General features: G+C 47.5%; 1 protein-coding gene across 5 annotated transcripts in view; it reads left to right on the plus strand.

The window, feature by feature from the left end:
• frmd5a (FERM domain containing 5a) overlaps window positions 1-15,196 on the plus strand; it is a 285,958-nt gene that overhangs the window by 109,672 nt on the left and 161,090 nt on the right. Inside the window, exon 1 of one of the 5 annotated variants that reach the window (XM_072565345.1) lies at window positions 14,149-14,247. The exons of the other annotated variants lie outside the window; for them this stretch is intronic. The gene's annotated coding sequence lies outside the window, so the exon portion shown is untranslated. Of the gene's footprint in view, window positions 1-14,148; window positions 14,248-15,196 lie in introns of those variants that run through there. 5 annotated transcript variants of the gene reach the window in all.

A 15,196-nucleotide genomic window follows, 5' to 3' on the forward strand; every position in this document is an offset into this window, starting at 1 on the left:
GTCATCTTTGCGTGGGGGTAAACATTTGTTACATTATGCCATTATTTGGGAAGCTTGACTGGTTTGATCCTGCCATCAAAGACTGAGCCCAGGATGTGGAAATAATATGTTATTTTTCTGGGCAAATGGCATTGGGGCAGATGAAAAGCAATGGGTAATTCTCCTGACAGCTTGTGGACCTGCACCTTTTTCAGTTATTAGGAGCCTAACTTTCCCTAAGGCACCAGCGTCTAAAACCTTTCAAAAATTGAAAGCCCAAGCCTATTCTCATTCTGAGATGCTACCAGTTTTACTTGAACATTCAAGAACCAGGGGAATCCATGTCAGCAGTTTTGATGTGGTTAAGACAACTGGCAGAGGCATGTGACTTTGGTTTAATCCTTAATGAGATGCTGAGAGACCATTTGGTCTGTAAGATTAAAGGGTTTACTAGCTGAAGCCCACCTTCAACTGCCTTTATCATTGGAAAATGCAGCAAGTGCGCAATATGAATTACAGGGTATTTTGAAGGAAGTCAACACCATTGCCAGTCTGCCTGAGCTTGGAGATCCCCACTCAGGACATATCTTGGACAGAGAGACCCTGGGTCAACAGCATAATCCCAAAACAAAGTCAAGCCTTGGTTAAATGGTTAAAGTTTTCTTCAGAATCCAGGCTGGCAAGCCATTGTAGTTGCTGCCGATATGCGGACTCGTGAAAGCAAAACTGTCCCACTAGAGTCGTAGAGATATAGTGCATGGAAACAGATCCTTCGGTCCAACTTGTCCATGCCAACCAGATATCCCAACCCAATCTGCCAGCACCTGGCCCATATCCCTCCAAACCCTTCCTATTCATATACCCATCCAGATGCCTTTTAAATGTTGCAATTGTACTCGCCTCCACCACTTCTGGCAGCTCATTCCATACACGAACCACCCTCTGCGTGAAAACGTTGCCTCTTACGTTTTTTGTTATCTTTCCCCTCTCACCCTAAATCTATGCCCTTTAGTTCTGGACTCCGCCACCCTAGGGAAAAGACCTTGTCTATTTACCCCATCCATGCCCCTCATGACTTTGTAAACCTCTATACAGTCACCCCTCAGCCTCCGACATTCCAGGGAAAACAACCTCTCCCTATAGCTCAAATCCTCCAACCCTGGCAACATCCTTGTAAATCTTTTCTGAACCCTTTCAAGTTTCACAACATCTTTCCGATAGGAAGGAGACAGAATTGCACGCAATATTCCAACAGTGGCTAAACCTAAATGGAGTAAGAGAACCCATAAGCTAGTATCCAGGTGAGTGTACACCCTGGATATATTACCAACATCAGGTTTGGAATTGCTTAGCAACATCCAAATCAGAACCAACTAAAATAAGTATCTGGTTAAATGGTCACCTGGTTCTAATGCAGGTCGGTAACCAGAGAAACCGTTTCCGTGATCACAGAAGCAGTCTTTAACAAAATTCACTCTGGACTCCAATCCTTAGGTTTACACAAGATCTCGACTAGACTGAGAACCTATACTTGAGATACTTTACAGGTTAAGGGTACAACTTCAGTTTCAGTCTCTTTTGAGAAGCAGCTGGTTCAGTTCCCACTGATAGTAGTAAAAGGCTCAGGCCCAAGCTTGATGGGGCAAACTTGGTTGAGAAACTTTCACCGAGATTGGCACAACATTTTCGATTAGAAAATGGCTGCCTGAGTGAAGTCCTAATTAAATCCCCAGACGTTTTTCACAAAGGTCTGGGGACTTTCAAAGGTGCCAAGGCCACCTTGCGTGTTGACCAGGAAGCAAATCCATGGTTCTACAAGGCCCACCCAGTGCCATTTGCCTTATGGGCAGAAGTAGAGGCAGAAACCACAAGACTGGAAAGTGAAGGAATGATCAAACCAGTCCAGTATGTGGAATGGGCAGCACTGTTCATCCCAACTGTGAAACCCTATGGGTGGGTTCGCCTTTGTGGGGATCTTATACAAATGGTAAACCGTTTATCACAGCTGGATAAATACCCAAAATCCCTTGCACAGAGGATTTATACAGCGAGCTGGCAGGGGGCTGTCCTTCATGAAGCTGGAGATGAGCCACATTTACTTGTGATTGTGATTAGATGAGGATTCCCTGAAATATGCTACAATTAATACCAATAGGGTTTGTGCCAAATATATAAGACTGCCATTTAGGGCATCGTCAGCCGGTGCAATTTTTCAGCAGGTGATGGAGAACATTTTACAAGGTCTACACCAGGTCACTATTTATCTGGACAACATGCTAATAACAGGGAAGACCAATAAGGAGCACTTACAGTTCCAGAACTCTATCAACAAACACATTGACTTGGACCCCATTTACCACCCCCTGAGAAAAGGAACAGGAAATGACATTACCACAGGAAATGGCATCACAAACCCAAAGAAACCCAAACATATAAATAAAAAGCAGGAATCATCAGCAGTGCTTTGTCCAGAAGCTCACTGAAGATGTTACCTAATATGAGGACGAAACGTCTGAAAATGAACCTCCCAGCTCAGCGAGCAATCCTACATTCAGAACCTCAACCTGAGCTACAAATCTTCTCAAAAAACTCATTATGATGGAATGTTCATACAGAACCTGGCCTCCATCCTGGCACCTTTGCCTTAACTCCTAAAAAAGGGTCAGCTTTGGAAATGGTCACGTAGCCAAGCCATAACTTTCTGGGAATTGAAGAAACAGCTGTCATCCTGTAAGGTGTTGGCACACTATGATCCAAGGCGAGGTCTGGTATCGATGTCATGCCTCCCTGTAAGGCATTAGGGTGGTATTAGTTCATTGATGATCCAATATAGAGAAGTGCCCAATAGTGTATGCATCCATTACTTTAGTTCATGTAGAATAAAAATACATCCAGATAGAGAAGGAAGGCGGTCACATTTGGAGTCAGGAAGCTTCACCAATACCTTCACAGATGTAAACTTGTAGTAATAATGGACCACAAATCCCTGCTAGGTGTACTTAAACAGGACAAGGCAGTGTCAGACCAAATTCAGTGGTGGACTGTAATACAAGTTGGAATACCATCTGGGAGTGAGGGAAAGTGAGGCCTGCAGAATGCTGGAGAGTCAGAGTCGAAAAACGTGATGTTGGAAAAGGATGACTGGAGGAAGAACGCCTCATCTTCCGCCTTTGGACCCTTCAATCACACGGCATCAATATTGACCTCACTAGTACTAATCTCCCCTGTCCCCATCCCACATCCAACCCACGAACTCAGCACCGTCCTCTTGACCTGTCCTACCTGTCCATCTTCCTTCCCACCTCTCCATCCCACCCTCCATACCGACCTATCACAATCACCACCCCCTCACCTGCATTCACCTATCGCCTTCCCAGCTACATTCCCCCCGCCCTCAGCCCCACCCCCAACCCCGCCTCCTATTTATCTCTCAGCCCTCTTCTGCCCATCACTTCACATTCCCGATGAAGGGCTTCTGCCCAAAACGTCGACCCACCTGCTGCTCAGATGACCTGCTGTGCTTTTCCAATGCTACACTTTTCATCACCATCCAGGAGGCCAAGTAGCTAAAGCAGATGCATTGAGCTATTTCCCACTGGCAGATACACCTCTGGGGGTACTCCCACTGGAAGAGTCTGTGATGGTTTTAAATTTTCTGGACACACTTCCAATCACAGCTGACAATATCGGACTTTGAGCACAGAAATTTCCCGTCCTGGCCAAACTGCAACAGCTGGTGGTGATGGGGGAGATCAAAGAACCATTACAACCCAAATTGAAACCTCTTTGGATCTGAAGAGACCAGATCACAGTGTAAGATGGCATATTGAGAGGTTGAGTAAGCTGCTGTTTCTCCTTTTGCAATATTCTCATGGCCTTTTGCAGCCTGGTTCACATCAGGATGGGGTGTGGAGCGTGGACAATTATCAGCCTATGATTCTAAACTCCCCTGTTCTTCTTCGTCTGAGCGACCTTTAGCATTGACCTGAGAGGGACATCTACACAGAAAGGTGGTACCTCTGACAGTGCAGCACTCCCTCAGCACTGACCCTCAGAGAGTGCAGCACACCCTCGGTACTGACCCTCCTACAGTGCCACACTGCCTCAGTACTGATGCTCCGACAGTGCAGCACTCCCTCAGCGCTGACCCTCTGACAGTGCGGCATTGTCTCAGCACTGACCCTCTGACAGTGTGGCACTCACTCAGCACTGACCCTCTGACAGTGTGGCACTCACTCAGCACTGACCCTCTGACAGTGCGGCACTCCTTCAGCACTGACCCTCCGACAGTGCCCACTCCCTCAGCATTGACCCTTTGACAGTGCGGCACTCCCTCAGTATTGACCCTCAGATAGTGTGGCACTCCCTCAGCACTGACCCTCCAACAGTGCAGCACTGCATTGGTAATGACACGACAACCTACATTTTGTGCTGAAACCCCTGGATTTGGATTTGAACCCGCGTCCTTCTGATTCAGAGAGGAGTGTGTAACCCTATGACATATAATGCAGCGAATGTATGTCATCATTGAGCTCACACAAAGGGCACTGACAACTGTTTCCAGTCCGTGAATCTAATTCAGCTGCTCTCAGATGATTTGGCAAGTTGCTGAACAGAAGAGCTTCAAGCATACTGAGTGTGTCAAAGTCACAATGCTGGCGTGAGGAGATTAGAAAGCACCAGCATTATGAGAAACGTCATGCTGAGCTGCAGCGGATACCGACCACTCTACATTGGAGGCCTCTGTGCAGCCTCAGGCAACACTGCAGTTTGGCAGTCTTTTTGTAAAACCCCCCAAAGCAAAAGATACATCAGCTCAGAGGAGGTTTATACCCTTCCCCTTCACACAAAGGAGAATGGAAATCATTTAGGCTGGCAATTAATTAAACATTTCAAAACTGAGATTGATCAATTCATGTTAGACAATGGTATTCCAAGTTGAGGAACCAGATGGGTAAATGGCCTTAGGATATGGATTCACAACAATCTAATTGAATGTGGAGTAGCCTCAAAGGGCTGAATGACCTCTTTAAAATATTTATTTTATAACTAGGTAGTGGCAGATTAGAAGTGCTTTCAGAACAGCCAGTATAGCAAGGAATTGTTAAAAAATGTTACCTTTATTCCAGGAAAAAAGTGAGGACTGCAGATGTTGGAGATCAGAGCTCAAAATGTGTTGCTGGAAAAGCGCAGCAGGTCAGGCAGCATCCAAGGAGCAGGAGAATCGATGTTTCGGGCATGAGCCCTTCTTCAGGAATGAGGAAAGTGTGCCAAGCAGGCTAGGATAAAAGGTAGGGAGGAGGGACTTGGGGGAGGGGCGTTGGAAATGCGATAGGTGGAAGGAGGTTAAGGTGAGGGTGATAGGCGGGAGTGGGGGTGGGGGCAGAGAGGTCAGGAAGAAGATTGCACGTTAGGAAGATGGTGCTGAGTTCGAGGGTTGGGACTGAGACAAGGTGGGGGGGAGGGGAAATGAGGAAACTGGAGAAATCTGAGTTCATCCCTTGTGGTTGGAGGGTTCCTAGGCAGAAGATGAAGCGCTCTTCCTCCAGACATTGTGGTGCTATGGTCTGGCGATGGAGGAGTCCAAGGACCTGCATGTCCTTGGTGGAGTGGGAGGGGGAGTTGAAGTGTGAGCGACAGGGTGGTTGGGTTGATTGGTCCGGGTGTCCCAGAGGTGTTCTCTGAAACGTTCTGCAAGTAGGCGGCCTGTCTCCCCAATATAGAGGAGGCCACATCGGGTGCAGCGGATGCAGTAAATGATGTGTGTGGAGGTGCAGGTGAATTTGTGGCGGATATGGAAGGATCCCTTGGGGCCTTGGAGGGAAGTAAAGGGGGAGGTGTGGGCGCAAGTTTTCCATTTCTTGCGGTTGCAGGGGAAGGTGCCGGGAGTGGAGGTTGGGTTGGTGGGGGGTGTGGACCTGAAAAGGGAGTCACGGAGGGAATGGTCTTTTCGGAACGCTGATAGGGGAGGGGAGGGAAATATATCCCTGGTGGTGGGGTCCGTTTGGAGGTGGCGGAAATGACAGCGGATGATCCGATATATCTGGAGGTTGGTGGGGTAGTAGGTGAGGACCAGTGGGGTTCTGTCCTGGTGGCGATTGGAGGAGTGGGGCTCAAGGGCGGAGGAACAGGAAGTGGAGGAGATGCGGTGGAAAGCATCGTCGATCACGTCTGGGGGGAAATTGCGGTCTTTGAAGAAGGAGGCCATCTGGGTTGTACGGTATTGGAACTGGTCCTCCTGGGAGCAGATGCGGCGGAGACAAAGGAATTGGGAATATGGGATGGCGTTTTTACAGGGGGCAGTGTGGGAGGAGGTGTAGTCTAGGTAGCTGTGGGAGTCGGTCGGTTTATAGTAAATGTCCGTGTTGATTCGGTTGCCGAGATAGAAATGGAAAGGTCTAGGAAGGGGAGGGAGGAGTCTGAGACGGTCCAGGTAAATTTGAGGTTGGGGTGGAAGGTGTTAGTAAAGTGGATGAACTGTTCAACCTCCTCGTGGGAGCACGAGGCAGCGCCGATACAGTCATTGATGTAGCGGAGGAAAAGGTGGGGGGTGGTGCCAGTGTAGCTGCGGAAGATGGACTGTTCCACGTATCCTATGAGGAGATCGGCTTAGCTGGGGCCCATGGGGGGGCCCATGGCTACTCCTTTGGTTTGGAGGATGTGGGAGGATTGGAAAGAGAAGTTGTTCAGATTGAGGACCAGTTCGGCGGGGGCGGGGTTAGGCGTGGGGGCGGGAATTGGGGCGGGGATGGAGATCGGAGAACGGAGATTGCCTAACCCTGCCCCCATGCCGATCTCCGTCCGTACGCCTAACCCCGCCTCCATGCCTATCTCCATCCCCATGTCGATCTCCGTCCCCGCCCCGATTCCCGCCCCCATGCCTAACCCCGCCCCCACTCCCAGCTCCAGCCCCACACCAGGTCCTAGCTCCCAGCCCTGCCGTGTTTTCACCATCCCTCCAGATGTACCCCTCCCTGAGGATCAAAGATCAGTCCTCAGCAGAGGCCTCACCTTCATTCCCCTACGCTCTCGGATTAACGAGTTCAACACGTGGCGAGACATCGAACAATTCTTCCGCCGCCTTCACCTCCGCACCTACTTCTTCAACCAGGACTCCTGCCCACCCTCTGACGACCCCTTCTCCCGCCTCCAACACACCCCATCCACCAGGACACCCCGTGCTGCCTCTTACCCGCCCTCGATCTCTTCATAGCCAACTGCCGCTGTGACATTAACTGCCTCAACCTCTCCACCCCTCTCACCCACTCCAACCTCTCACCCTCAGAATGTGCAGCCCTCCACTCCCTCCATTCCAACCCCAACCTCACTATCAAACTGGCAGACAAGGGAGGCATGGTAGTAGTTTGGTGCACCAATCTTTACACCGCTGAGGCTAAACGCCAGCTCGTGGACACCTCCTCCTACTGCCCCCTTGACCATGACCCCATCTCCACCACCAAACCATCATCTCCCAGACCATCCATAACCTCATCACCTCAGGGGATCTCCCATCCATCGCCTCCAACCTCATAGTCCCACAACCCCGTGCCGCCCGTTTCTACCTCCTGCCCAAAATCCACAAACCTGACTGCCCCGGCCGACCCATTGTCTCAGCCTACTCCTGCCTCACCAAACTCATCTCTGCATACCGCGACACGGTCCTGTCCCCCTTAGTCCAAGAACTCCCCACCTACGTTCAGGACACCACCTACGCCCTCCACCTCCTCCATGATTTTCGCTTCCCCGGTCTCCAACACCTTATCTTCACCATGGACATCCAGTCCCTGTACACCTCCGTCCCCCATCATGAAGGATCAAAGCCCTCCGCTTCTTCCTTTCCCACCGTACCAACCAGTACCCTTCCACTGACACCCTCCTTCGACTGACTGAACTGGTCCTCACCCTGAACAACTTCTCTTTCCAATCCTCCCACTTCCTCCAAACCAAAGGAGTAGCCATGGGCACCTGCATGGGCCCCAGCTATACCTGCCACTTCGTAGGATATGTGGAACAGTCCATCTTCCGCAGCTACACTGGCACTACCCTCCACCTTTTCCTCCGCTACATCGATGACTGTATCGGCGCTGCCTCGTGCTCCCACGAGGAGGTTGAACAGTTCATCCACTTTACCAACACCTTCCACCCCGACCTCAAATTTACCTAGACCGTCACAGACTCCTCCCTCCCCTTCCTAGACCTCTCCATTTCTATCTCGGGCGACCGAATCAACACGGATATTTACTATAAACCGACTGACTCCCACAACTACCTAGACTACACCTCCTCCCACCCTGCCCCCTGTAAAAATGCCATCCCATATTCCCAATTCCTTCGTCTCCGCCGCATCTGCTCCCAGGAGGACCAGTTCCAAGACCGTACAACCCAGATGGCCTCCTTCTTCAAAGACCGCAATTTCCCCCCAGACGTGATCGACGATGCTTTCCACCGCATCTCCTCCACTTCCCGCTCCTCCGCCCTTGAGCCCCGCCCCTTCAATCGCCACCAGGACAGAACCCCACTGGTCCTCACCTACCACCCCACCAACCTCCAGATATATCGGATCATCCTTCGTCATTTCCGCCACCTCCAAACAGACCCCACCACCAGGGATATATTTCCCTCCCCTCCCCTATCAGCATTCCGAAAAGTCCACTCCCTCCGTGACTCCCTCGTCAGGTCCACACCCCCCACCAACCCAACCTCCACTCCCGGCACCATCCCCTGCAACCACAAGAAATGGAAAACTTGCACCCAAACCTCCCTCCTCACTTCCCTCCAAGGCCCCAAGGGATACTTCCATATCCATCACAAATTCACCTGCACCTCCACACACATCATTTATTGCATCCGCTGCACCTGATGTGGCCTCCTCTATATTGGGGAGACAGGCCGCCATCTTGTGGGACGTTTCAGAGAACACCTCTGGAACACCCGGACCAACCAACCCAACCACCCCGTGGCTCAACACTTCAACTCCCCCTCCCACTCCACCAAGGACATGGAGGTCCTTGGACTCCTCCATTGCCAGACCATAGCACCATGACGGCTAGAGGAAGAGCACCTCATCTTCTGTCTAGGAACCTTCCCACCACAAGGGATGAACTCAGATTTCTCCAGTTTCCTCATTTCCCCTCCCCCCCACCTTGTCTCAGTCACAACCCTCAAACTCAGCACCACCTTCCTAACCTGCAATCTTCTTCCTGACCTCTCTGCCCCCACCCCCACTCCCGCCAATCACCCTCACCTTATCACCCTCACCTTAACCTCCTTCCACCTATCGCATTTCCAACCCCCCTCCCCCAAGTCCCTCCTCCCTACCTTTTATCTTAACCTGCTGGACACACTTTCCTCATTCCTGAAGAAGGGCTCATGCCCGAAACGTCGATTCTCCTGCTCCTTGGATGCTGCCTGACCTGCTGCGCTTTTCCAGGTTTTCAGCTTTATTCCAGGAAAGCATAGCCACAGAATGAATAAAACACATGGGCAGAAGGAAACAGATATTTGTAACATGCACTGTTTCCTGATTAAGACTTTTAGAATTATACGTGAGTACCTGCAGTTACAGGATGGGGATAAATGGATGCAGGTGATACATCAGAATGAATCTGATCCTGGGCCTGAAATCCATTGTACAGCAGGTACATTTCCAGTTTGTTTAAAACAAACACCTTCATAATCATCAAGATTCAAGGTGCTGCAGGTAAAGTGAGCATGTCCAGATATAATGCAAGTCCGTTATTTACTGGAATTACTGTTAGTTAATGCTGACTCCCCAAAGCCTGTCCACCAGCTACAAGGCATAAGTCAGGAGTGTAGTGGAATACTCCGCATTTGCTTGGATGAGCTCCAACAACACTCAAGAAGCTTGACCCCATCCAGCTGCTTGATTGATTCCACATCCACAAACATTCACTGATGCTCAGTTGCAGCAATGTGTACCATCTACAAGCTACTGCGCAGAACTTTTCCATGGCTCCTTAGCTCACCTAAACCCATGACCACTTCCATCTAAAAGGATAAGGGCAGCAGATACATGGGAACACCACCCCCTGCAAGTTCCCCTCCAAGGCACTCACCATCCTGACCTGGAAATATATCACTGTACACAGATGTGAAAACATACTCAGATACACAAACGCAGTTTCACAAATGCACACCTTTGCATACAGATACACATGCACAGATGCACACTTACTCCCACTTGCATATCTACAGATACTGATAGGTATGTATACAAATACACTGTTAGAAGCAGGCAATGACACTTACATTTACATGATGCTTTTCTCTTTACTTCTCTCTGAAATAATGTCATGGATCAATTGCATCTACCTGAGACCAAAAACAGGGCTCCATTTCACGGCAAAGCTAACAGACAGCATACCCCACACTGCCACACTGCTGCACTTCAAAGCCCTTCAAAGGCACATGATAAATCAAAGTTTGAAACTGAAATCAGGGTGGCTAAACCTAGGTTTGAAGGAGTGGCAACAGGATCAGAGAATGGGTGAGATTGCCAGAGGGTCGTGCTGTGGCATTTGAAGATTGTCAAGGGTGGAGTAAAGGAAGTTGCTGAAATGAAGGTGTGTGTCCCTTTAAAACAACGTAGGATCCAGAGGTATTCCCCACAGTAATGTGGGCTAACTTGGCAGATCATGGTGTTAATTCGAAGCTAATTACTGAGGGAAGTTTCTGCAAGTTAGCATCTGTTAGTAAACCCCTGGCTCCTGGCCTGGAATGAAGTCACATTATCAAGGTCAGACAAACCAGTTGGAAATTGCTGTGTGTTTTACATATTTGTAGTGTTTTGAATTGCAGTTGATCGGTATGTAAATAAGAACTTCCATTATAATGTGAAAAAAGACATCCCTAAACACATCACAGAGATGGGGTTGGAAATAAGTGACCACCAGGCAAAAGGATGATGTTTTAAGAGGATGCCCAACAACTTGGTCAGGGAGTTTTCAGGATAATCATAAAGGAAGGGAAGGAGGTGGAGAGACAGTTTATAATGATGGCGCTGAGGCTACATTCACCAAGTGTCTGTAGCAGTGAACCAGCAAGTTACAAATGGTGAGCTCAAATCTTGCCCTCTCTGTTTGTGGAATTGATCGTTTATGGATGGATATAACTTCTATAATTGATTTGCTTGGATGACATTTGAGTACATCATTGCGGGAATGCAGCAGTGTTGGACACGTTACATTAGACATTAAATGGAGGCCTGTTTTCGGTGTCAGGCAGATGCAGTTGATCTATGATATCATTTCAGAGAGGAGCAGAGAGAAGTTCTCCCTGGTGGGCGAGCCCTCAATCCTCCAACAAAATGAGTATCAGGTCATTTATGGTATTGCTATTTCTGAGATCTTGCTATGCACAAATTGGTCATGGTGGTTCCTACATATTAACAGTGACCGCATTTCACAGCCCATGGACTTCCTTGGGATATAAAAGGCACAATCAAAATGCACATTGTTTCTTCTCACATTTTTCAGCCAAGTCTCCATCAGCTTCCTGTACAATGAATTAGTTCACGGTGTAATAATCTTTATCATTTAGTTTAAATCCCACTGGGGAGAAAGCTGTGAAACTCAATAAAATCTGCTTGTTTGTGGAGTCCTGCCAGAGACAAATCGTCACCAGAAGCTTTGGGTTGTGGTATAAACATCGTGTGAATCCAGTCCCACCTCCTTCTAATTGCATTTGAGTGTCCTCACAGCAACCAGAGGTGGCCAGTCAATAGCCTCCTGCCCAGAACTGCCCACATCTCACTGAAACAAGTAGAAAGGGTTGTAAATTGAATGACCTTCATTACACCGGATTCCTGAATTATCTGTCAGTTAGAATTTTTCCTTCCTCATCTCCTAAACCTTTGTAATAAATAAACAGAAGTGTTTAAAGGAAAGATTTCCTCTGTTCCTGTGAGTGTCTCCCAGGGATTTTGTTCTCAGCTGTGCCCTGGAGTTTAATCTTCATTTCACTGAGATTCTAGGGCAGTCCTGGTGAGCTGGTAATCCTTATTTGAGGCTGAATTTGGGATACTGCAACATGAGACAACAGCTTCCTCATTTCCCCTTCCCCCACCTCATCCTAGTTCTAAACTTCCAGCTCAGCACTGTCTCCTTGACTTGTCCGGACTTGTCCGACCTGCCTATCTCCTTTTCCACCTATCCACTCCACCCTCTCCTCCTTGACCTATCATCTTCATCCCGTCCCCCACTCACCCATTGTACTCTATGCTACTCTCTCCCCACCCCCACCCTCCTCTAGCTTATCTCTCCACGCTTCAGGCTCACTGCCTTTATTCCTGATGAAGGGCTTTTGCCCGAAACGTCGATTTCGCTGCTCCTTGGATGCTGCCTGAACTGCTGTGCTCTTCCAGCACCACTAATCCAGAATTAGACAAGAGCTGTTGATCCCCCGAATATACCGAAGTATTGTATAAGGAACAGCTATGCAGGAACGTTGCCAATCAAACGTTCAGTGACATTCTAACGGAGAGCTTAATAACCAAACTTGTTGACATGTGAATGTTCCTTTCCTGTGAGCTGACTGTGTAGCGATCTGTACACACGTGTCCAGTAAAATCATTGGAGTGTCCTTTAAGCAGGCTTGGAGCAAAATGAGTTTCATTCCGTGGTTTTTTTCATCCCGTTGAGTACATTTACAGAGACAGCTCCTGTCAAGTGGGATGTGAATGATCCATCTTGGAAATAGAGTTTTGTGTCAGAAGAATTAAAGTTGCATTTTATGGAGAAGACACATTTCATTCTTAAGTTGACCAGTCACATTGCACACTCAGTGAAGCATGAGTAGAGTCTGCATTGGTGGTTGACGTAAATACCTCGCAGCTCCAGAAGGTGTTTGTAATTAACTGCGTTGTGTTTCGGCTGCTGCTTGTTTAAGTAATTCTTGCATGGTGATCGGATCCAGGGAGTGTGGGCTGTGTTGGTGTTAATGTTGAATTGTTTGATGCGTTGGTTCATTGGAACAAAAACAGTGCTATTGTCTCTGAAGCCTCTAGGAGACAGATCATGGTATTGGTTCCCAATGTGCCCCTGAACTGCTCTTGCCAAGTCTGCTTGGACATATTCCTGGAGTTTACAGACATGACCTACTCCCATCTCCAATACTCCAGTAACTATAAAGTGAAAGGTTGTTTAAAGAAAATAAAAAGGGAAACATTTTTAAGAAGAACTCACAATCATTCTCTTTCTGGACGGTCACAGCTTGGTGATGATACATATTCCCTATTGTCACCAATTCTGTAGATCTGCTCCAACAAGGAATCAAGGACCTTGTTGATCTCACTGTACTGCTGTCCTGGTGCTGAGAAAACAATCATGGTCAGCAACTCTCTCTTACTTACTCCTTCACCCTCTCTTCCTCTTTTGTACGGATCACTTTAAGGCAATGTATGTTGATAGCAAAGTCTTGATCTAAAATAAAGACAGAAATTGCTGAAAAAACTCAGCAGGTCTGACAACATCTGCGGAGAGAAAGCAGAGTTAACGTTTCAAGTCCAGTGACCCTTCTGCAGAACCTTTAGATCTGAGGACGGGTCACTGGACCTGAAATGTTAACTCTGATTTCTGTCCACAGATGCTGCCAGACCTGCAGAATTTTTCCAGCAATTTCTGCTCTTGTTTCTGATTTCGAGCCTCTGCAGTTCTTTTGTTTTTTATTCATTTAGTGAAGTCTTGATCCCTGCTCACCAGCTTCTCTCTACTTCTGTAAGAGTACCAAATATATGGTTTAAATTGTTTAATCCCATTTCTGAGGAAACATTTATGTTTTTAATCTTCGATAAGATCGAAAGTTCATGTCATTTAATTGAACCCAGAAAAGAGATAATTTCTTGTAGGTTCTGCTCTGCTATTGATACTTTCTTGAATTTGGTGTTTGTCGTTGAGTCAACACGAAAACAAGCTATTAACAGGATTAATGTTTCATGGGTGTGACCTTCCTTCAAAACTGGGACAAGTGAGAGATGTAAGAAATTTGTAAGAAATGCAAAAGGGGAGGGTTGAGAGACGATTAACAAGGGAAGGTCTGTGATAGGGCAGACGGATAGGAATGAACCAGTGACCAAGAGGTTACTATTGCAAGCCCAGAGGAACAGGGGCAGCTCTCTGAATTGAGGCACATCGCCCGACATCCACAGCCTTGCTGGCTTCTGAAGAAGAGTCAGACTGGACTCAAAACATTAACTCTGATGCTGTCTCAACATTTGCTGCCAGACCTGCTGAGCTTCTCCAGCACTTTCAGGTTTGATTTCCAATCTCCTGAATGCATTGTATTTTATGTTGATTTTCTGTTTCCTCTGACTCCTTGTGTAACCCAGGGGAACAACAGTCTTTGTGATGTAAAACCAGGCATCTTTTGCATCCATGTGTATTTCTTCATTCTTTCGAATGATGGATCGAGGTCCCACTGGATGAGGTTAGACCAGTTTGAAATTGTTCAGCTGCTATTACACAGTCAGCTGAACACACAGAGAAACAGATTCACTTTGTTCAGTTGTAACAGCTAATCTTCATGTCCTGATTTGAAATAAAGGACACAGTGCACTCACCCTGCTTCTGTGGCATATCTTTCTCATGTAAATCTAATCTTTCTAACTCTCACTATTTGTATTCTGTCATTCTCTAAATCCTTCTCCATTTGGTGTCCTTTCTCTCCTTTTTTAAATTCCAGTCTGAACTATTAGACAAAACTGACTCCAGCCCCTGTCCCAAGAGCAGAAGGTCAGACCTGACTTGGCAGTGTTCACTGTTGCGTTTAAATGAATGGAGCTATCATGGTAACAATAAGTGTAAACCCAGTGAAACATTAAATTGTCTGTGATTGTCACATGGTACTGTTTCAGGCATGTCCTCTGAAAAGTAATGTACACCAATGTGTGCAGTGTGCTGTGTATTTAACCCCTTCAGAGCTACATTCTAGTGGCATTTTTAATGTGCACTACATCAAACATGTCTGCTTCCAATATAGAGTAGCACAATCTGAGAGAATGAAATGTGACACAAGCCTTTAAAAAAACCAGTATCCGTGTTACAAGACAATGAAAGGTGCCGATGTTGATCTGGGGTGAACAAAGTCAGAAGTCACACGAAGTCAGGTTATAGTCCAACAGGTTTATTTGAAATCCCAGCTTTAGGAACACTTTTCCTTCGTCAGGTTAAGTCCTGATGAAGGGACAGTGTTCTGAAAGCTT

This window comes from Chiloscyllium punctatum, chromosome 48 (assembly GCF_047496795.1).
Source record: "Chiloscyllium punctatum isolate Juve2018m chromosome 48, sChiPun1.3, whole genome shotgun sequence".
Lineage (NCBI taxonomy): Eukaryota > Metazoa > Chordata > Chondrichthyes > Orectolobiformes > Hemiscylliidae > Chiloscyllium > Chiloscyllium punctatum.